At 57.7% G+C, this 19,233-nt stretch overlaps 7 non-coding genes and 9 pseudogenes across 7 annotated transcripts; all 16 read left to right on the top strand.

The window, feature by feature from the left end:
• Window positions 1-1,329: 1,329 nt before the first annotated feature.
• LOC149198550 (5S ribosomal RNA) lies at window positions 1,330-1,448 on the top strand (annotated as a pseudogene).
• A 717-nt stretch (window positions 1,449-2,165) lies between these two features.
• LOC149198549 (5S ribosomal RNA) lies at window positions 2,166-2,284 on the top strand (annotated as a pseudogene).
• A 738-nt stretch (window positions 2,285-3,022) lies between these two features.
• Window positions 3,023-3,141, top strand: LOC149198548 (5S ribosomal RNA). Its single transcript, XR_016254016.1, has one exon. It is a non-coding gene; the product is annotated as a 5S ribosomal RNA (ribosomal RNA).
• A 738-nt stretch (window positions 3,142-3,879) lies between these two features.
• On the top strand, window positions 3,880-3,998 carry LOC149198547 (5S ribosomal RNA). Its single transcript, XR_016254001.1, has one exon. It is a non-coding gene; the product is annotated as a 5S ribosomal RNA (ribosomal RNA).
• A 718-nt stretch (window positions 3,999-4,716) lies between these two features.
• Window positions 4,717-4,835, top strand: LOC149198546 (5S ribosomal RNA). The gene has a single exon (XR_016254021.1). It is a non-coding gene; the product is annotated as a 5S ribosomal RNA (ribosomal RNA).
• Window positions 4,836-5,574: 739 nt separating this feature from the next.
• LOC149198545 (5S ribosomal RNA) lies at window positions 5,575-5,693 on the top strand (annotated as a pseudogene).
• A 5,832-nt stretch (window positions 5,694-11,525) lies between these two features.
• Window positions 11,526-11,644, top strand: LOC149198544 (5S ribosomal RNA; annotated as a pseudogene).
• A 687-nt stretch (window positions 11,645-12,331) lies between these two features.
• On the top strand, window positions 12,332-12,450 carry LOC149198543 (5S ribosomal RNA). The gene has a single exon (XR_016254025.1). It is a non-coding gene; the product is annotated as a 5S ribosomal RNA (ribosomal RNA).
• A 738-nt stretch (window positions 12,451-13,188) lies between these two features.
• On the top strand, window positions 13,189-13,307 carry LOC149198542 (5S ribosomal RNA; annotated as a pseudogene).
• Window positions 13,308-14,023: 716 nt separating this feature from the next.
• On the top strand, window positions 14,024-14,142 carry LOC149198541 (5S ribosomal RNA). The gene has a single exon (XR_016253996.1). It is a non-coding gene; the product is annotated as a 5S ribosomal RNA (ribosomal RNA).
• Window positions 14,143-14,858: 716 nt separating this feature from the next.
• Window positions 14,859-14,977, top strand: LOC149198540 (5S ribosomal RNA; annotated as a pseudogene).
• Window positions 14,978-15,710: 733 nt separating this feature from the next.
• LOC149198539 (5S ribosomal RNA) lies at window positions 15,711-15,829 on the top strand (annotated as a pseudogene).
• A 716-nt stretch (window positions 15,830-16,545) lies between these two features.
• LOC149198538 (5S ribosomal RNA) lies at window positions 16,546-16,664 on the top strand (annotated as a pseudogene).
• A 733-nt stretch (window positions 16,665-17,397) lies between these two features.
• Window positions 17,398-17,516, top strand: LOC149198537 (5S ribosomal RNA). The gene has a single exon (XR_016254027.1). It is a non-coding gene; the product is annotated as a 5S ribosomal RNA (ribosomal RNA).
• A 716-nt stretch (window positions 17,517-18,232) lies between these two features.
• Window positions 18,233-18,351, top strand: LOC149198536 (5S ribosomal RNA). Its single transcript, XR_016253998.1, has one exon. It is a non-coding gene; the product is annotated as a 5S ribosomal RNA (ribosomal RNA).
• A 699-nt stretch (window positions 18,352-19,050) lies between these two features.
• Window positions 19,051-19,169, top strand: LOC149198535 (5S ribosomal RNA; annotated as a pseudogene).
• The last annotated feature ends 64 nt before the right edge of the window (window positions 19,170-19,233 follow it).

The following is a 19,233-nucleotide window of genomic DNA, read 5'->3' as shown; positions in this document are numbered from 1 at the left end:
CTACTAGCCCAGCAAGGGTCTAGCAACAATCACACAATGCTGCCACGCATGCTCCTAGTTACAATTAAACAAGAAGTAAAGAACACCTACTTGGATTCCTGCGCTGTCGTTTGGCGAAGAGATGTTGCCTTCGCTCCTTCGCTTCAGCTGGTCACAATCCTCCGCGATCTCCGCGAATGGACACCTGCACACACGAAGAAAAAGCAAACGCAAGCGTGAAATCTAGTAAAAGCAACCATATGTCAGTCAGAAAAGACATAATTCACATTTACCCATTGCATAGACAAACGAGAATGGAACAATAATAGCAGTCATCTATTATTAATCAGAATAGAGAAGAATACAACCAAATGTTCTGACATCGGTAACCTTCTCAGGAGGGGCCAGTCAGCATGTATCTCAAGCATTCACCTTTGAGGATGATTCTCCCAAGACAAACAACTCTCTCTCTCTCTTACAAATGTCACAAACAACCTTCCCTAAGCAATCAATCACTTCCACACCTAGCACACCAAACCTATAGCAGCAATCTGAGCACTACAAGCTCTGTACAATCCAAGCTATTCCAAGCTAAATCTAACTAGCTGCTCATGGTAATGGTGAGAGTTTATATAGGAGAAGGAGTCTCCTAAAAAGGTGGAAGGATGAGCTTATCTTCAAGGGAAGTTGTTGGAAAGGGTCGAACAGACATGCCATAGAAAGGAGTCGACATTCACAAAGCTAACAACCAAGCCTGGAGGGATCTGGAAGGCAGGTTGTTTGAACAAATTCGCCCAAACTGGATCAGCGCGGATTATAGGGAAACTGCCGCGCTGTCGGCGCATCTCCATAACTGAAGAAGTCATGTCAGCGCGGAAGCACACGGGAAAGGCGCGCTGTGGACCATCGCGGAAAAGTGATGTTCTTCCGCGCTGGCAGCGCACAGCATACACTGGAAGGCGCCTGTCATCGCGGTTATTTTAGGAACAGATGCGCTGATGAACAAAACTTTGGAAAAATGGGTTTTTAAGCCAGTTCAGGGATCAAGCACTTAGTGATTGTGAATTCTGGGCACAGCAGGGTGACTGACAGGAAGGCAGTGATAAATTACTGTGTAACAGACGCCTTTTTCTCCCCTCCCTCTGTCCTTCCCTTTCCTTCCCCCCTTCGTTCTTCCCTTGGTCCGCTGGCTGCCCGCGGGGCGGGGCGGGGCGCGCCGCCAAATCGGGGAAGAGGGCGAGCTCCCGCGCCGCGGCGAAGGGCGTTGGACGTAGGGCCATGGGTGGGCACCATGCCCTGCGCGTGGCTCGGCGGTCTCCCTTGAAGAGGGGGAGGGGGCGAGATCTTTGCGGGTGCGATCATATCGGTTTTAATGCACCGGATCCCATAAGAACTCCGCAGTTAAGCGCGCTTGGGCTAGAGTAATACTGGGATGGGTGACCTCCCGGGAAGTCCTAGTGTTGCACCCTCCCCCCTTTTTGTGCGGCGCGGCGGAGCCAGTAGAAGGGATCGTCGCGGGTGCGATCGCGCCGGTGCCAGTGCGGAACTCCGCGGTGAGGCACGCTTTACAGTTTTATTGGGTTGCATCGCAGGTTTGTCTCGTTTTGCGGTGCAGGGCTGCCTATATATTGATGAGCAATGGAATCCCGCGAATGAGGAGGTCGCCCGAGCATTAAGGGGAGAGGGGGAGCGCCACTGAGGGAAACAGAGGACTGCTCCGAGGGAAACTCGGGAACGGGGCACGGATTCATCACCCTAGTCGGATGTCGCGAGCGGGATCGGAGCGCATTTGCGGCAGTGGGTGATGAATCTAGGACCGTTCGCGTCACTGTAGCGAAGATGACGCGGGGGAGAATGGGTAAGAGGTTTGTTGAATCGTATCTGCTTTTTGTGGGAATCTGAATTTGGGGAGAGCCGCGATCGCGCGCGGAAAGGAAGCGCGAGCTCCACACAGCGCCGTCGGTGGTCGCGGAACTTACGCCTTTTTCTCCCCTCCCTCTCTCCTTCCCTTCCCTTCCCCCCTTCGTTCTTCCCCTGGTCTGCTGGGGCATGCCGCCAAGTCGGGGAAGAGGGCGAGCTCCCGCGCCGCGGCGAACGGCGTGGGACGGAGGGCCATGGGTGGGCGCCATGCCCTGCGCGTGGCTCGGCGGTCTCCCTTTAAGAGGGAGAGGGGGCGAGATCTTTACGGGTGCGATCATACCAGCGTTAATGCCTCAGATCCCATCAGAACTCCGCAGTTAAGCGCGCTTGGGCTAGAGTAGTACTGGGATGGGTGACCTCCCGGGAAGTCCTACTGTTGCACCCTCCCCCCTTTTTGTGCGATGTGGCGGAGCCAGTGGAAGGGATCCTCGCGGGTGCGATCGCACCGGCGCCAGTGCGGAACTCCGCAGTCAGGCACGCTTGACGGTTTTATTGGGTCGTGTCGCGTGTTCGTCTCGTTTTGCGGCGCGGGGCTGCCTATATATTGATGCACAATGGAATCCCGCGAATGAGGAGGTCGCCCGAGCATTAAGGGGGGAGGGGGAGCGCCAATGAGGGAAACAGAGGACTGCTCCGAGGGAAACTCGGGAACGGGGCATGGATTCATCACCCTAGTCGGAAGTCACGAGCACGATCGGAGCGCATTTGCGGCAGTGGGTGATGAATCTAGGACCGTTCGCGTCACTGTAGCGAAGATGACGCGAGGGAGAGTGGGTAAGAGGTTTGTTGAATCGTATCTGCTTTTTGTGGGAATCCGAATTTGGGGAGAGCCGCGGATCGCGCACGGAAAGGCAGCGCGAGCTCCACGCAGCGCCGTCGGTGGTCGCAGAACTTACGCCTTTTTCTCCCCTCCCTCTCTCCTTCCATCCCCTTCCCCCCTTCGTTCTTCCCCTGGTCCGCTGGCTGCCCGCGGGGCGGGGCGGGGTGCGCCGCCAAGTCGGGGAAGAGGGCGAGCTCCCACGCCGCGGCGAACGTCGTCGGACGGAGGGCCATGGGTGGGCGCCATGCCCTGCGCGTGGCTCGACGGTCTCCCTTGAAGAGGTGGAGGGGGCGAGATCTTTGCGGGTGCGATCATACCAGTGTTAATGCACCGGATCCCATCAGAACTTCGCAGTTAAGAGCGCTTGGGCTAGAATAGTACTGGGATGGGAGACCTCCCGGGAAGTCCTAGTGTTGCACCCTCCCCCATTTTTGTGCGTCGCGACGGAGCCAGTGGAAGGGATCCTCGCAGGTGCGATCGCGCTGGCGCCAGTGCGAAACTCCGCGGTCAGGCGCGCTTGACAGTTTTATTGGGTCGCGTCGCGTGTTCGTCTCGTTTTGCGGCGCGGGGCTACCTATATATTGATGCGCAATGGAATCCCGCGAATGAGGAGGTCGCCCGAGCATTAAGGGGGGAGGGGGAGCGCCACTGAGGGAAACAAAGGACTGCTCCGAGGGAAACTCGGGAACGGGGCACGGATTCGTCACCCTAGTCGGAAGTCGCGAGCGAGATCGGAGCGCACTTGCGGCAGTGGGTGATGAATCTAGGACCGTTCGCGTCATTGTAGCGAAGATGACGCGGGGGAGAGTGGATAAGAGGTTTGTTGAATCATATCTGCTTTTTGTGGGAATTCGAATTTGGGGAGAGCCGCGGATCGCGCACGGAAAGGCAGCGCGAGCTCCACGTAGCGCCGTCGGTGGTCGCGGAACTTACGCCTTTTTCTCCCCTCCCTCTCTCCTTCCCTTCCCTTCCCCCCTTCGTTCTCCCCTTGGTCCGCTGGCTGCCCGCGGGGCGGGGTGGGGTGCACCGCCAAGTCGGGGAAGAGGGCGAGCTTCCGCGTCGTGGCGAACGACGTCGGACGGAGGGCCATGGGTGGGCGCCATGCCCTGTGCGTGGCTCGATGGTCTCCCTTGAAGAGGGGGAGGGGGCAAGATGTTTGCGGATGTGATCATACCGGCGTTAAAGCACCGGATCCCATCAGAACTCCGCAGTTAAGCGCGCTTGGGCTAGAGTAGTACTGGGATGGGTGACCTCCCGGGAAGTCCTAGTGTTGCACCCTCCCCCCTTTTTGTGCGGCGCGGCGGAGCCAGTGGAAGTGATCCTCGCGGGTGCGATCGCGCCGGCGCCAGGGAGGAACTCTGCGGTCAGGCGCGCTTGACGGTTTTATTGGGTCGCGTCGCGTGTTCGTCTGGTTTTGCGGCGCGGGGCTGCCTATATATTGATGCGTAATGGAATCCCGTGAATGAGGAGGTTGCCCGAGCATTAAGGGGGGAGGGGGAGCGCCACTGAGGGAAACAGAGGACTGCTCCGAGGGAAACTCGGGAACGGGGCACGGATTCGTCACCCTAGTCGGAAGTCGCGAGCGGGATCGGAGCGCACTTGCGGCAGTCGGTGATGAATCTAGGACCGTTCGCGTCACTGTAGCGAAGATGATGCGGGGGAGAGTGGGTAAGAGGTTTGTTGAATCGTATCTGTTTTTTGTGGGAATCCGAATTTGGGGAGAGCCGCGGATCGCGCACGGAAAGGCAGCGCGAGCTCCACGCAGCGCCGTCGGTGGTCGCGGAACTGACGCCTTTTTCTCCCCTCCCTCTCTCCTTCCCTTCCCTTCCCCCCTTCGTTCTTCCCCTGGTCCGCTGGGGCGCGTCGCCAAGTCGGGGAAGAGGGCGAGCTCCCGCGCCGCGGAGAACAACGTGGGACGGAGGGCCATGGGTGGGCACCATGCCCTGCGCGTGGCTCGACGGTCTCCTTTGAAGAGGGGGAGGGGGCGAGATCTTTGCGGGTACGATCATACCAGCGTTAATTCACCGGATCCCATCAGAACTCCGCAGTTAAGCGCGCTTGGGCTAGAGTAGTACTGGGATGGGTGACCTCCCGGGAAGTCCTAGTGTTGCACCCTCCCCCCTTTTTGTGCGGCGCGGCGGAGCCAGTGGAAGGGATCCTTGCGGGTGCGATCGCGCTGGCGCCAGTGCGGAACTCCGCGGTCAGACGCGCTTGACGGTTTTATTGGTTCGCGTCGCGTGTTCGTCTCGTTTTGCGGCGCGGGGCTGCCTATATATTGATGCGCAATGGAATCCCGCGAATGAGGAGGTCGCCCGAGCATTAAGGGGGGAGGGGGAGTCCCACTGAGGGAAACAGAGAACTGGTTCCGAGGGAAACTATGGAACGGGGCATGAATTCATCACCCTAGTCGGAAGTCGCGAGCGGGATCGGAGCGCATTTGCGGCAGTGGGTGATGAATCTAGGACCGTTCGCGTCACTGTAGCGAAGATGACGCGGGGGAGAGTGGGTAAGAGGTTTGTTGAATCGTATTTGCTTTTTGTGGGAATCCAAATTTGGGGATAGCCGCGGATCGCGCACGGAAAGGCAGCGCGAGCTCGACGCAGCGCCGTCGGTGGTCGCGAAACTTACGCCTTTTTCTCCCCTCCCTTTCTCCTTCCCTTCCCTTCCCCCCTTCGTTCTTCCCCTGGTCCGCTGGCTGCCCGCGGGGCCGGGCGGGGCGCATCGCCAAGTCGAGGAAGAGGGCGAGCTCCTGCGCCGCGGTGAACGGCGTCGGACGAAGGGCCATGGGTGGGCGCCATGCCCTGCGCGTGGCTCGGCGGTCTCCCTTGAAGAGGGGGAGGGGGCGAGATCTTTTTCGGTGCAATCATACCAGCGTTAATGCACTGGATCCCATCAGAACTCCGCAATTAAGCGCGCTTGGGCTAGAGTAGTACTGGGTTGGGTGACCTCCCGGGAAGTTCTAGTTTTGCACCCTCCCCCCTTTTTGTGCGGCGCGGCGGAGCCAGTGGAAGGGATCCTCGCGGGTGCGATCGCGCCGACGCCAGTGCGGAACTCCGCGGTCAGGCACGCTTGATGGTTTTATTGGGTCGCGTCGCGTGTTCGTCTCGTTTTGCGGCGCGGGGCTGCCTATATATTGATGCGCAATGGAATCCCGCGAATGAGGAGGTCGCCCGAGCATTAAGGGGGGAGGGGGAGCGCCACTGAGGGAAACAGAGGACTGCTCCGAGGGAAACTCGGGAACGGGGCACGGATTCGTCACCCTAGTCGGAAGTCGCGAGCGGGATCGGAGCGCACTTGCGGCAGTGGGTGATGAATCTAGGACCGTTCGCGTCACTGTAGCGAAGATGACACGGGGGAGAGTGGGTAAGAGGTTTGTTGAATCGTATCTGGCGAGGTGCGGCACCACCCTGCACTTTCTTTTTAACAATACTCATGCACATGGACTACGTCTTTCCACATTAACATACTTAATTCATCTTTCTCAATTAAGTAAAATGCATTAATCTTCATACACGTTCATAATCAATATGCAATTAAAACGAGAACATAACAATTGCACACAATTATAGAGGGAGGGGCAACTCCCGAACAAGTTCGCCCAATAATAATATATTGTGAAAATCTTCAATAATACATCATACAAGTGTGCCTGGCAAAGTCCAAGGCCAACACTTAGAAAATATTACAACCACGGCAAGACAACCTTTTACATACACATTTGTGCACCTTTGCCCAAGAGCGGGTCCCCACACGGGTCACCAAGACGCTCATACAATTCTGCACCAAGACCGTGTACAAAACTTCCTCAACCGAGATAATACTTCACATAACCAAGCCTTAAGACATGCGAGATCTCTTCAACTCCAATGCGCATGAGATATGCGCATATCTCAAGACTTTCGCACTTCCCTCTTGTCCTTATGCGAAGGAGAGCAAGTGAAGTTCGATGGAGAAATGAAGCTTCATCCTCCATAATATATACGCTCTTCTCCATGTGTTTTAAGGGGGGTGCACCACTCATGGCCGACCCCACCTTACACATATAAGCCCACGTATATATTATTATTATATTCTTATTATTTTAATTAACCCACACATATTTATATGTGCCTCCATATAATATGCTTATGTGTTTATTCGTTGCTCCAAATGAGCCCAAGCTTTTATGTTTATACGTACTCCATTGTGGGTTTATGGAAGGGGTGTCTAGCCTTAAGGCTTCACCACATACGCCCGCAACATACATAATAACATGTCGGTCTCACTCCATTTGACAACGCATATAAACCATATTCAACACTTGATTTTATTTCAAGTGTTTCCCTTCGTCGCTTCTGAAATGTCGCACATTATCGTCGCAACCGGCTCGCTGTTTCGTCGCAGGGGCGGGTCGCCCGCCGGGGCGCCCGCCCATCGTTCACGGGTCGCCCGCCCGGGCGCCCGCCCATCGTTCACGGGTCGCCCGCCGGGGCGCCCGCTCATTGTTCCGCCGTGCCCGCTGTTATATCCACGCTCGCCCGCGCTCATCAGCTCGCCGCTCCGTCGGTTGACTCGCCTGTACATCGCAGACCCGCGCCCATCAGCTCGTCGCACCGCCGGGTGACTCGCCCGTGCAGGCCCGCGCCCGCCAACTCGTCATGCCGCCGGGTGACTCGTCCGTTTGTTAACTCGTCGGGTGACCCGCCCATGTAGACCCGCGCCCATCGTGCACGGGGCGCCCGCCCGTCGTGCAAGGGCGCCCGCCCACCGTCGTGTGTGCCTACCCCGGGTCGTGTCCACCGCCCGACCGTCGTGTGAAGGGGCGCTCGCTCGTCGCGCACCTGCCCGAGTCGCGAGGGCCTTACATTCTCCTCCACCCGAAATCGTTGTCGTCCTCGACAACATACCATCTCGGTAGCTCTCCACCAAGATCAACATCAACGGGAAGTCATCTCAATCACCATATGTCGTCCTCATGTGAACTGCTGCCATGATACTCCAACATAATGCCAACATATCTCTGCGCACTGCTAGCTCCCATGTCTGAACTAGTTGGGTAGCTAATCCAACTATCACGCCCAAACGATGAGAATGCACATCCTCATGCCACCATCGGTCGTTCCTCAAAGCATCCTGTCACATCCTCGACTCATCAAGAATCAATCCCCATAATCCATGCTCAGGTCCATGAGAACTCCATCCATCTCATCTGCAACATGCTGTCCACGGTGTGTTGGTGTTAATGTGCTACAAGTGATCAGCCACATCTATCCCAACATCATCATGTGCGTAAAGTAGTTGAGTCTCGGCTCAACCCATCATCATCGTAACTCCATCGCTCCAAAGTGTCTCATATCGATCCTCCACATCAAGTCACCCTTCCAAGCCATGCCCATACATGTACTTTGGAAGTATGCATCCCATACTGCATCAAAGTCTCCTGACCTCGGCTCCTCAATGCATCGAATCCTCTAAGTCCACCATGTATGAAGTCTCCCAAAAGTCACAACGATCTCATGTCATCATGAGCTCCTCCACCAAAGGTCCACCAAGACTATCTCTTGGTCTCGACCATGAGAAGTTCATCTAAGCATCATCATCACGAGTCCCTTCCATCACAGCTCCTCCACCAAGACTATCTCTTGGTCTCGGCCATGAGAAGTCCACCCAAGGGTGTGCCCTTCAATCTGTCCATGAGTCACGCCGGGCACTTAGCCATGTGGCTAAAGCATGACCCAATCATCCACAACGATCATCAAGTTCCACCCTTGTCACGGGCCTTTGTACCTTCAACCATAAGGTCACAAGTAGCCCCAACAAGCTCCGCAGTAATCGACAATCCTTGCTTCTTCATACAAGGTCCCATCATAGTCATCCATGGCAAGATCCTCCATAGCATAGGCAAACTGATTTTGCCTTCCACTGCACACGGTCCATCTACCAAATGCTCAAATGGAACACAAGTATCATCATCACGAGGCTCCTCCATATGAGTGACCTCATCCATACATGTTGACAAACTGCACGATCCTGGGTCAACCTGATCATCCTCAAGTTCTTCTTCCACCGTAGTCAAGCTTGCAACATCTTCTTCACGGGAGGGGACAACAACAGCCTTGCTGCCCTTCAAGAAATCTCGTCCAAGTATCATGTCGAAGGTCTTCAACTTCATCACTATGAAGTCCAACTGACCTCTCCATCCTTCTATCTGTATAGGTACATCGTGTACCAAACCGACCACCTTAGCTCTAGAGTCCACTGTCTCGACCTCCATAATAGATGTCAGCCCCGTCTCTTTTGCTAACCGTGTAGTCACAAAGTTATGTGCAACATTCGTGTCTACCAGGGCTTGAACGGTTTTACCATAAACCATCAAGTCTATGTAACCCAAACTGTTCTCCATAACCTTCATCACGAGCAACCCTGCTCAAACCGAGTCTTGAAATCTTCACGAGCAACCTTGCTCACCAGCTCTGACCGAGCTCTGATACCACCTTTACTTCGGTAAAGGTGTGTAGCAGCTTCAATACCGGATCAGCTGCTCTGATACCACCTGTCACGCCCCCAAGCCTACGGTAGTCTTCCAACCGTGTCTGGCGAGGTGCGGCACCACCCTGCACTTTCTTTTTAACAATACTCATGCACATGGACTACGCCTTTCCACATTAACATACTTAATTCATCTTTCTCAATTAAGTAAAATGCATTAATCTTCATACACGTTCATAATCAATATGCAATTAAACCGAGAACATAACAATTGCACACAATTATAGAGGGAGGGGCAACTCCCGAACAAGTCCGCCCAATAATAATATATTATGAAACTCTTCAATAATACATCATACAAGTGTGCCTGGCAAAGTCCAAGGCCAACACTTAGAAAATATTACAACCACGGCAAGACAACCTTTTACATACACATTTGTGCACCTTTGCCCAAGAGCGGGTACCCACACGGGTCACCAAGACGCTCATACAATTCTGCACCAAGACCGTGTACAAAACTTCCTCAACCGAGATAATACTTCACATAACCAAGCCTTAAGACATGCGAGATCTCCTCAACTCCAATGCGCATGAGATATGCGCATATCTCAAGACTTTCGCACTTCCCTCTTGTCCTTATGCGAAGGAGAGCAAGTGAAGTTCGATGGAGAAATGAAGCTCCATCCTCCATAATATATACGCTCTTCTCCATGTGTTTTAAGGGGGGTGCACCACTCATGGCCGACCCCACCTTACACATATAAGCCCACGTATATATTATTATTATATTCTTATTATTTTAATTAACCCACACATATTTATATGTGCCTCCATATAATATGCTTATGTGTTTATTCGTTGCTCCAAATGAGCCCAAGCTTTTATGTTTATACATACTCCATTGTGGGTTTATGGAAGGGGTGTCTAGCCTTAAGGCTTCACCACATACGCCTGCAACATACATAATAACATGTCGGCCTCACTCCATTTGACAACACATATAAACCATATTCAACACTTGATTTTATTTCAAGTGTTTCCCTTCGTCGCTTATGAAATGTCGCACATTATCGTCGCAACCGGCTCGCTGTTTCGTCGCAGGGGCGGGTCGCCCGCCCGTCGTGCACGGGTCGCCCGTCGAGGCGCCCGCCCATCATTCACGGGTCGCCCGCCCGGGCGCCCGTCCATCATTCACGGGTCGCCCGCCGGGGCGCCCGCTCATTGTTCCGCCGTGCCCACTGTTATATCCACGCTCGCCCGCGCTTATCAGCTCGTCGCCCCGTCGGTTGACTCACTTGTACATCGCAGACCCGTGTCCATCAGCTCGTCGCATCGCCGAGTGAATCGCCTGTGCAGGCCCGCACCCGCCAACTCGTCATGCCACCGGGTGACTTGTCCGTTTGTTAACTCATCAGGTGATCCGCCTGTGTAAACCCGCGCCCATCGTGCATGGGGAGCATGCTCGTTGTGCAAGGGCGCCCGCCCACCATCGTGTGTGCCTACCCCGGGTCGTGTCCACCGCTTGACCGTCGTGTGAAGGGGCGCTCGCTCGTCGCGAGGGCCTTACATGACCCCCCGGGAAGTCCTAGTGTTGCACCCTCCCCCTTTTTTGTGCGGCTCGGCGAAGCCAGTGGAAGGGATCCTCGCGCGTGCGATCGCGCCGGCGCCAGTGCGGAACTCCGCGGTCAGGCGCGCTTAACGGTTTTATTGGGTCGCGTCGCGTGTTCGTCTCGTTTTGCGGCGCTGGGCTGCCTATATATTGATGCGCAATGGAATCCCGCGAATGAGGAGGTCGCCCGAGCATTAAGGGGGGAGGTGGAGCTCCACTGAGGGAAACAGAGGACTGCTCCGAGGGAAACTCGGGAACGAGGCACGGATTCGTCACCCTAGTCGGAAGTTGCGAGCGGGATCGGAGCGCACTTGCGGTAGTGGGTGATGAATCTAGGACCGTTCGCGTCACTGTAGCGAAGATGACGCGGGGGAGAGTGGGTAAGAGGTTTGTTAAACGTATCTGCTTTTTGTGGGAATTCGAATTTGGGGAGGGCCGCGGATCGCGCACGGAAAGACAGCGCGAGCTCCACGCAGCGCCGTCGGTGGTCGCGGAACTTACGCCTTTTTCTCCCCTCCCTCTCTCCTTCCCTCCCCTTCCCCCCTTCGTTCTTCCCTTTAGTCTGCTGGCTGCCCGCGGGGCAGGGCGGGGCGCGCCGACAATTCGGGGAAGATGGCGAGCTCCCGCGCAGCGGCGAACGACGTTGGATGGAGGGCCATGGGTGGGCGCCATGCCCTGCGCGTGGCTCGGCGGTCTCCCTTGAAGAGGGGGAGGGGGCGAGATCTTTGCGGGTGCGATCATACCAACGTTAATGCACCGGATCCCATCTAAACTCCACAGTTAAGCGCGCTTGGGCTAGAGTAGTACTGGGATGGGTGACCTCCCGGGAAGTTCTAGTGTTGCACCCTCCCCCCTTTTTGTGCGGCGCAGCGGAGCCAGTGGAAGGGATCCTCGCGGGTGCGATTGCGCCGGCTTTAGCGCAGAAGTCTGCGGTCAAGCGCGCTTGACGGTTTTATTGGGTCGCGTCGCGTGTTCGTCTCGTTTTGCGACGCGGGGCTGCCTATATATTGATGCGCAATAGAATCCCGCGAATGAGGAGGTCGCCCGAGCATTAAGGGGGGAGGGGGAGCGCCACTGAGGGAAACAGAGCACTGCTATGAGGGAAACTCGGGAACGGGGCACGGATTCATCATCCTAGTTGGAAGTCGCGAGCGGGATCGGAGCGCATTCGCGGCAGTGGGTGATGAATCTAGGACCGTTCGTGTCACTGTAGCGAAGATGACGCGGGGGAGAGTGGGTAAGAGGTTTGTTGAATCGTATCTGCTTTTTGTGGGAATTCAAATTTGGGGAGAGCCACGGATCGCGCACGGAAAGGCAGCGCGAGCTCCACACAGCGCTGTCGGTGGTCGCGGAACTTACGCCATTTTCTCCCCTCCCTCTCTCCTTCCCTTCCCTTCCCCCCTTCATTCTTCCTCTGGTCCACTGGATGCCCGCTGGGCGGGGCGGAGTGCGTTGCTAAGTCGGGGAGGGGGCGCCATGCCCTGCGCGTGGCTCGGTGGTCTCCCTTGAAGAGGGGGAGGGGGCGAGATCTTTGTGGGTGCGATCATACCAGCGTTAATGCACCGGATCCCATCAGAACTCCGCAGTTAAGCGCGCTTTGGCTAGAGTAGTAGTGGGATGGGTGACCTTTCGGGAAGTCCTAGTGTTGCACCCTCCCCCCTTTTTGTGCGGCGCGGCGGAGCCAGTGGAGGGGATCCTCGCGGGTGCGATCGCGCCGGCGCTAGTGCGGAACTCCGCGGTCAGGCGCGCTTGATGGTTTTATTGGTTCGCGTCGCGTGTTCGTCTCGTTTTGCGGCACAGGGCTGCCTATATATTGATGCGCAATGGAATCCCGCGAATGAGGAGGTCGCCCGAGCATTAAGGGGGGACGGGGAGCGCCACTAAGTGAAACAGAGGACTGCTCCGCGGGAAACTCAGGAACTGGGCACGGATTCATCACCCTAGTCGGAAGTCACGAGCGGGATCGGAGCGCATTTGCGGCAGTGGGTGATGAATCTAGGACCGTTCGCATCACCGTAGCGAAGATGACGCGGGGGAGAGTGGGTAAGAGGCTTGTTGAATCGTATCTACTTTTTGTGGGAATTCGAATTTGGGGAGAGCCGCGGATCGCGCACGGAAAGGCAGCGCGATCTCCACGCAGCACCGTCAGTGGTCGCGAAACTTACGCCTTTTTCTCACCTCCCTCTCTCCTTCCCTCCCCTTCCCCCATTCGTTCTTCCCCTGGTCCGCTGGCTGCTCGCGGGGCGGGGCAGGGCGCGCCGCCAAGTCGGGGAAGAGGGCGAGCTCCCGCGCCGCGGCGAACGGCGTCGGACGGAGGGCCATGGGTGGGCGCCATGCCCTGCGCGTGGCTTGGCGGTCTCCCTTGAAGAGGTGGAGGGGGCGAGATCTTTGCGGGTGCGATCATACCAGCGTTAATGCACCGGATCCCATCATAACTCCATAGTTAAGTGCGCTTGGGTTAGAGTATTATTGGGATGGGTGACCTCCCGGGAAGTCCTAGTGTTGCACCCTCCCCCCTTTTTGTGCGGCGTGACGGAGCCAGTTGAAGGGATCCTTGCGGGTGCGATCGCGTCGGCGCCAGTGCAGAACTCCGCGGTCAGGCGCGCTTGACTGTTTTATTGGGTCACGTCGCGTGTTCGTCTCGTTTTGCGACGCGGGGCTGCCTATATATTGATGCGCAATGGAATCCCGCGAATGAGGAGGTCGCCCGAGCATTAAGGGGGGAGGGGGAGCGCCACTCAGGGAAACAGAGGACTGCTCCGAGGGAAACTCGGGAACGGGGCACAGATTCGTAACCCTAGTCGGAAGTCGCGTGCGGGATCGGAGCACATTTTCGGCAGTGGGTGATGAATCTAGGACCGTTCGCGTCAGTGTAGCGAAGATGACGCGGGGGAGAGTGGGTAAGAGGTTTGTTGAATCGTATCTGCTTTTTGTGGGAATTCAAGTTTGGGGAGAGCCGCGGATCGGGCACGGAAAGGCAGCGCGAGCTCCACGCAGCGCCGTCGGTGGTCGCGGAACTTACGCCTTTTTCTCCCCTCCCTCTCTCCTTCCCTTCCCTTCCCCCTTTCGTTCTTCCCCTGGTCTGCTGGCGTGCCGCCAAGTCGGGGAAGAGGGCGAGCTCCCGCGCCGCGGCGAACGGCGTCGGACGGAGGGCCATGGGTGGGCGCCATGCCCTGCGCGTGGCTCGGCGGTCTCCCTTGAAGAGGGGGAGGGGGCGAGATCTTTGCGGGTGCGATCATACCAGTGTTAATGCACCGGATCCCATCAGAACTCCGCAGTTAAGCGCGCTTGGGCTAGAGTAGTACTGGGATGGGTGACCTCCTGGGAAGTCCTAGTGTTGCACCCTCCCCCACTTTTGTGCGGCGCGGCGGAGCCAGTGGAAGGAATCCTCGCGGGTGTGATCGCGCCGGCGCCAGTGCGGAACTCTGCGGTCAGGCGCGCTTGACAGTTTTACTGGGTCGTGTCGCGTGTTCGTCTCGTTTTGCGGCGCGGTGCTGCCTATATATTGATGCACAATGGAATCTCGCGGATGAGGAGGTCGCCCGAGCATTAAGGGGGGAGGGGGAGCGCCACTGAGGGAAATAGAGGACTGCTCCGAGGGAAACTCGGGAACGGGGCACGGATTCATCACCCTAGTCGGAAGTCGCGAGCGGGAACGGAGCGCATTTCCGGCAGTGGGTGATGAATCTAGGACCGTTTGCGTCACCGTAGCGAAGATGACACGGGGGAGAGTGGGTAAGAGGCTTGTTGAATTGTATCTGCTTTTTGTGGGAATTCGAATTTGGGGAGAGCCGCGGATCGCGCACGGAAAGGCAGCGCGAGCTCCACGCAGCATCGTCGGTGGTCGCGGAACTTACGCCGTTTTCTCCCCTCCCTCTCTCCTTCCCTTCCCTTCCCCCCTTCGTTCTTCCTCTGGTCCGCTGGTGCGCCGCCAAGTCGGGGAAGAGGGCGAGATCCCGCGCCGCGGCGAACGACGTCGGACGGAGGGCCATGGGTGGGCGCCATGCCCTGCGTGTGGCTCGGCTGTCTCCCTTGAAGAGGGGGAGGGGGCGAGATCGTTGCGGGTGCGATCATACCGGTGTTAATGCATCAGATCCCATCAGAACTTCGCTGTTAAGCGTGCTTGGGCTAGAGTAGTACTGGGATGGGTGACCTCCCGGGAAGTCCTGGTGTTGCACCCTCCCTCGTTTTTGTGTGGCACGGCGGAGCCAGTGGAAGGTATCCTCGCGGGTGCGATCGCGCCGGCGCCAGTGCGGAACTCCGTGGTCAGGTGCGCTTGACGATTTTATTGGGTCGCGTCGCGTGTTCGTCTCGTTTTGCAACGCGGGGCTGCCTGTATATTAATGCGCAATGGAATCCCGCGAATGAGGAGGTCACCCGAGCATTAAGGGGGGAGGGGAAGCGCCACTGAGGGAAACAGAGGACTGCTCCGAGGGAAACTCGGGAACGGGGCACGGATTCATCACCCTAGTCGGAAGTCGCGAGCGGGATCGGAGCGCATTTGCGGCAGTGGGTGATGAATCTATGACCGTTCGCGTCACTGTAGCGAAGATGACGTGGGAGAGAGTGGGTAAGAGGCTTGTTGAATCGTATATGCTTTTTGTGGGAATTCGAATTTGGGGAGAGCCGCGGATCACGCACGGAAAGGCAGCGCGAGCTCCATGCAGCGCCCTCGGTGGTCGCGGAACTTACGCCTTTTTCTCCCCTCCCTCTCTGCTTCCCTTCCCTTCCCCCCTTCGTTCTTCCCTTGGTCCGCTGGCTGCCCGTGGGGCGGGGCGCGCCGCCAAGTCGGGGAAGAGGGCGAGCTCCCGCGCCTCGGCGAACGGCGTCGGACGGAGGGCCATGGGTGGGCGCCATGCCCTGCGCGTGGCTCGGCGGTCTCCCTTGAAGAGGGGGAGGGGTCGAGATCTTTGCGGGTGCGATCATACCAGTATTAATGCACCAGATCCCATCAGAACTCCGCAGTTAAGCGCCCTTGGGCTAGAGTAGTATTGGGATGGGTGACCTCTCGGGAAGTCCTAGTGTTGCTCCCACCCCCCTTTTTGTACGGCGCGGTGGAGCCAGTTGAAGGGATCCTCGCGGGTGCGATCGTGCCGGCGCCAGTGTAGAACTCCACAGTCAGGCGCGCTTGACGGTTTTATTGGGTCGCATCACGTGTTCGTCTCGTTTTATGACGCGGGGCTGCCTATATATTGATGCGCAATGGAATACCGCGAATGAGGAGGTCGCCCGAGCATTAAGGGGGGAAGGGGAGCGCCACTGAGGGAAACAGAGGACTGCTCCGAGGGAAACTCTGGAACGGGGCATAGATTCATCACCCTAGTCGGAAGTCGCGTGCGGGATCGGAGCGCATTTGCGGCAGTGGGCGATGAATCTAGGACCGTTCGCGTCACTGTAGCGAAGATGATGCGGGGGAGTGTGGGTAAGAGGTTTGTTGAATCATATCTGCTTTTTGTGGGAATTCGAATTTGGGGAGAGCCGCGGATCGCGCACGGAAAGGCAGCGCGAGCTCCACGCAGCGCCGTCGGTGGTCGCGGAACTTACGCCGTTTTCTCCCCTCCCTCTCTCCTTCCCTTCCCTTCCCCCCTTCGTTCTTCCTCTGGTCCGCTGGCGCGCCTCCAAGTCGGGGAAGAGGGCGAGCTCCCGCGCCGCCACGAACAGCGTCGGACGGAGGGCCATGGGTGGGCGGCATGCCCTGCGTGTGACTCGGCGGTCTCCCTTGAAGAGGGGGAGGGGGCGAGATCTCTGCGGGTGTGATCATACCAGCGTTAATGCACCGATTCCCATCAGAACTCTGCAGTTAAGCACGCTTGGGCTAGAGTAGTACTGGGATGGGTGACCTCCCGGGAAGTCCTAGTGTTGCACCCTCCCCCCTTTCTGTGCGGCGCGGCGGAGCCAGTCGAAGGGATCCTCACGGGTGCAATCACGCTGGCGGCAGTGCGGAACTCCGTGGTCAGGTGCGCTTGACGGTTTTATTGGGTCGCTTCGCGTGTTAGTCTCGTTTTGTGATGCGGGGCTGCCTGTATATTGATGCGCAATGGAATCCCGCGAATGAGGAGGTCGCCCGAGCATTAAGGGGGGAGGGGGAGCGCCACTGAGGGAAACAGAGGACCGCTCCGAGGGAAACTCCGTAACGGGGCACGGATTCATCACCCTAGTCGGAAGTCGCGAGTGGGATCGGAGCGCATTTGCGGCAGTGGGTGATGAATCTAGGACCGTTCGCGTCACTGTAGCGAAGATGACGTGGGGGAGAGTGGGTAAGAGGCTTGTTGAATCGTATCTGCTTTTTGTGGGAATTCGAATTTGGGGAGAGCCGCGGATCATGCACGGAAAGGCAGCGTGAGCTCCACGCAGCGCCCTCGGTGGTCGCGGAACTTACGCCTTTTTCTCCCCTCCCTCTCTCCTACCCTTCCCTTCCCCCCTTCGTTCTTCCCCCGGTCCGCTCGCTGCACGCGGGGCGGGGCGCGCCGCCAAGTCGAGGAAGAGGGCGAGCTCCCACGCCGCGGCGAATGGCGTCAGACGGAGGGCCATGGGTGGGTGCCATGCCCTGTGCGTGGCTTGGCCGTCTCCCTTGAAGAGGGGGAGGGGGCAAGATCTTTGCGGGTGCGATCATACCAGCATTAATGCACCGGATCCCATCAGAACTCTGCAGTTAAGCATGATTGGGCTAGAGTAGTACTGGGATGGGTGACCTCCCTGGAAGTCCTAGTGTTGCACCCTCCACCCTTTTTGTGCGGCGCGGAGGAGCCAGTGGAAGGGATCCTCGCGGGTGCGATTGCGACGTCGCCAGCGCGGAACCCTGCGGTCAGGCGCGCTTGACGGTTTTATTGGGTCGCGTCGCATTTTCGTCTCGTTTTGCGACGCGGGGCTGCCTATATATTGATGCGCAATGGAATCCCGCGAATGAGGAGGTCGCCCGAGCATTAAGGGGGGAGGGGGAGCGCCACTGAGGGAAACAAAGGACTGCTACGAGGGAAACTCGGGAACGGGGCACGGATTCATCACCCTAGTCGGAAGTCGCGAGCGGGATCGGAGCGCATTCGCAGCAGTGGGTGAGGAATCTAGGACCGTTCGCGTCACTGTAGCGAAGATGACGCGGGGGAGAGTGGGTAAGAGGTTTGTTGAATCGTATCTGCTTTTTGTGGGAATTCGAATTTGGGGAGAGCCACGGATCGCGCACGGAAAGGCAGCGCGAGCTCCACGCAGCGCCATCGGTGGTCGCGGAACTTACGCCGTTTTCTCCCCTCCCTCTCTCCTTCCCTTCCCTTCCCCCCTTCGTTCTTCCTCTGGTCCGCTGGTGCGCCGCCAAGTCGGGGAAGAGGGCGAGCTCCCGCGCCGCGACGAACGGCGTTGGACGGAGGGCCATGGGTGGGCGCCATGCCCTGCACGTAGCTCAGCGGTCTCCCTTGAAGAGGGGGAGGGGGCGAGATCGTTGCGGGTGCGATCATACCGGTGTTAATGCACCGGATCCCATCAGAACTCCGCAGTTAAGCGCGCTTGGGCTAGAGTAGTACTGGGATGGGTGACCTCCCGGGAAGTCCTAGTGTTGCACCCTCCCCCCTTTTTGTGCGATCGCGCCGGCGCCAGTGCGGAACTCCGCGGTCAGGCGCGCTTGACGGTTTTATTGGGTTGCGTCGCGTGTTCGTCTCGTTTTACGACGCGGGGCTGCCTGTATATTGATGCGCAATGGAATCCCGCGAATGAGGAGGTCGCCTGAGCATAAGGGAGGAGGGGGAGCGCCACTGAGGGAAACAGAGGACTACTCCGAGGGAAACTCGGGAAGGGTGCACGGATTCATCACCCTAGTCGGAAGTCGCGAGCGGGATCGGAGCGCATTTGCGGAAGTGGGTGATGAATCTAGGACCGTTCGCGTCACTGTAGCGAAGATGACGTGGGGGAGAGTGGGTAAGAGGCTTGTTGAATCGTATCTGCTTTTTGTGGGAATTCGAATTTGGGGAGAGCCGCGGATCACGCACGGAAAGGTAGCGCGAGCTCCACGCAGCGCTGTCGGTGGTCGCGGAACTTACGCCTTTTTCTCCCCTCCCTCTCTCCTTCCCTTCCCTTCATCCCTTCGTTCTTCCCCTAGTCCGCTGGCTGCCCGTGGGGCGGGGCGGGGCGCGCCGCTAATTCGGGGAAGAGGGCGAGCTCCCGCGCCATGGCGAACGGCGTCAGACGGAGGGCTATGGGTGGGACCCATGCCCTGCGCGTGGCTCGGCGGTCTCCCTTGAAGAGGGGGAGGGGGCGAGATCATTACGGGTGCGATCATACCAGCGTTAACGCATCGGATCCCATCAGAACTCCAGAGTTAAGCGCGCTTGGGCTAGAGTAGTACTAGGATGGGTGACCTCCCGGGAAGTCCTAGTGTTGTACCCTCGCCCCTTTTTGTGCGGCGCTGCGGAGCCAGTTGAAGGGATCCTCGCGGGTGCGATCGCGCTGG

Source organism: Pinus tabuliformis, chromosome 2_1 (assembly GCF_031772625.1).
Source record: "Pinus tabuliformis cultivar Carrire ecotype Pingquan chromosome 2_1, CPIR1, whole genome shotgun sequence".
In the NCBI taxonomy this organism is placed as follows: Eukaryota; Viridiplantae; Streptophyta; class Pinopsida; order Pinales; family Pinaceae; genus Pinus; species Pinus tabuliformis.
This window is presented reverse-complemented; position numbering and strand designations above follow the sequence as displayed.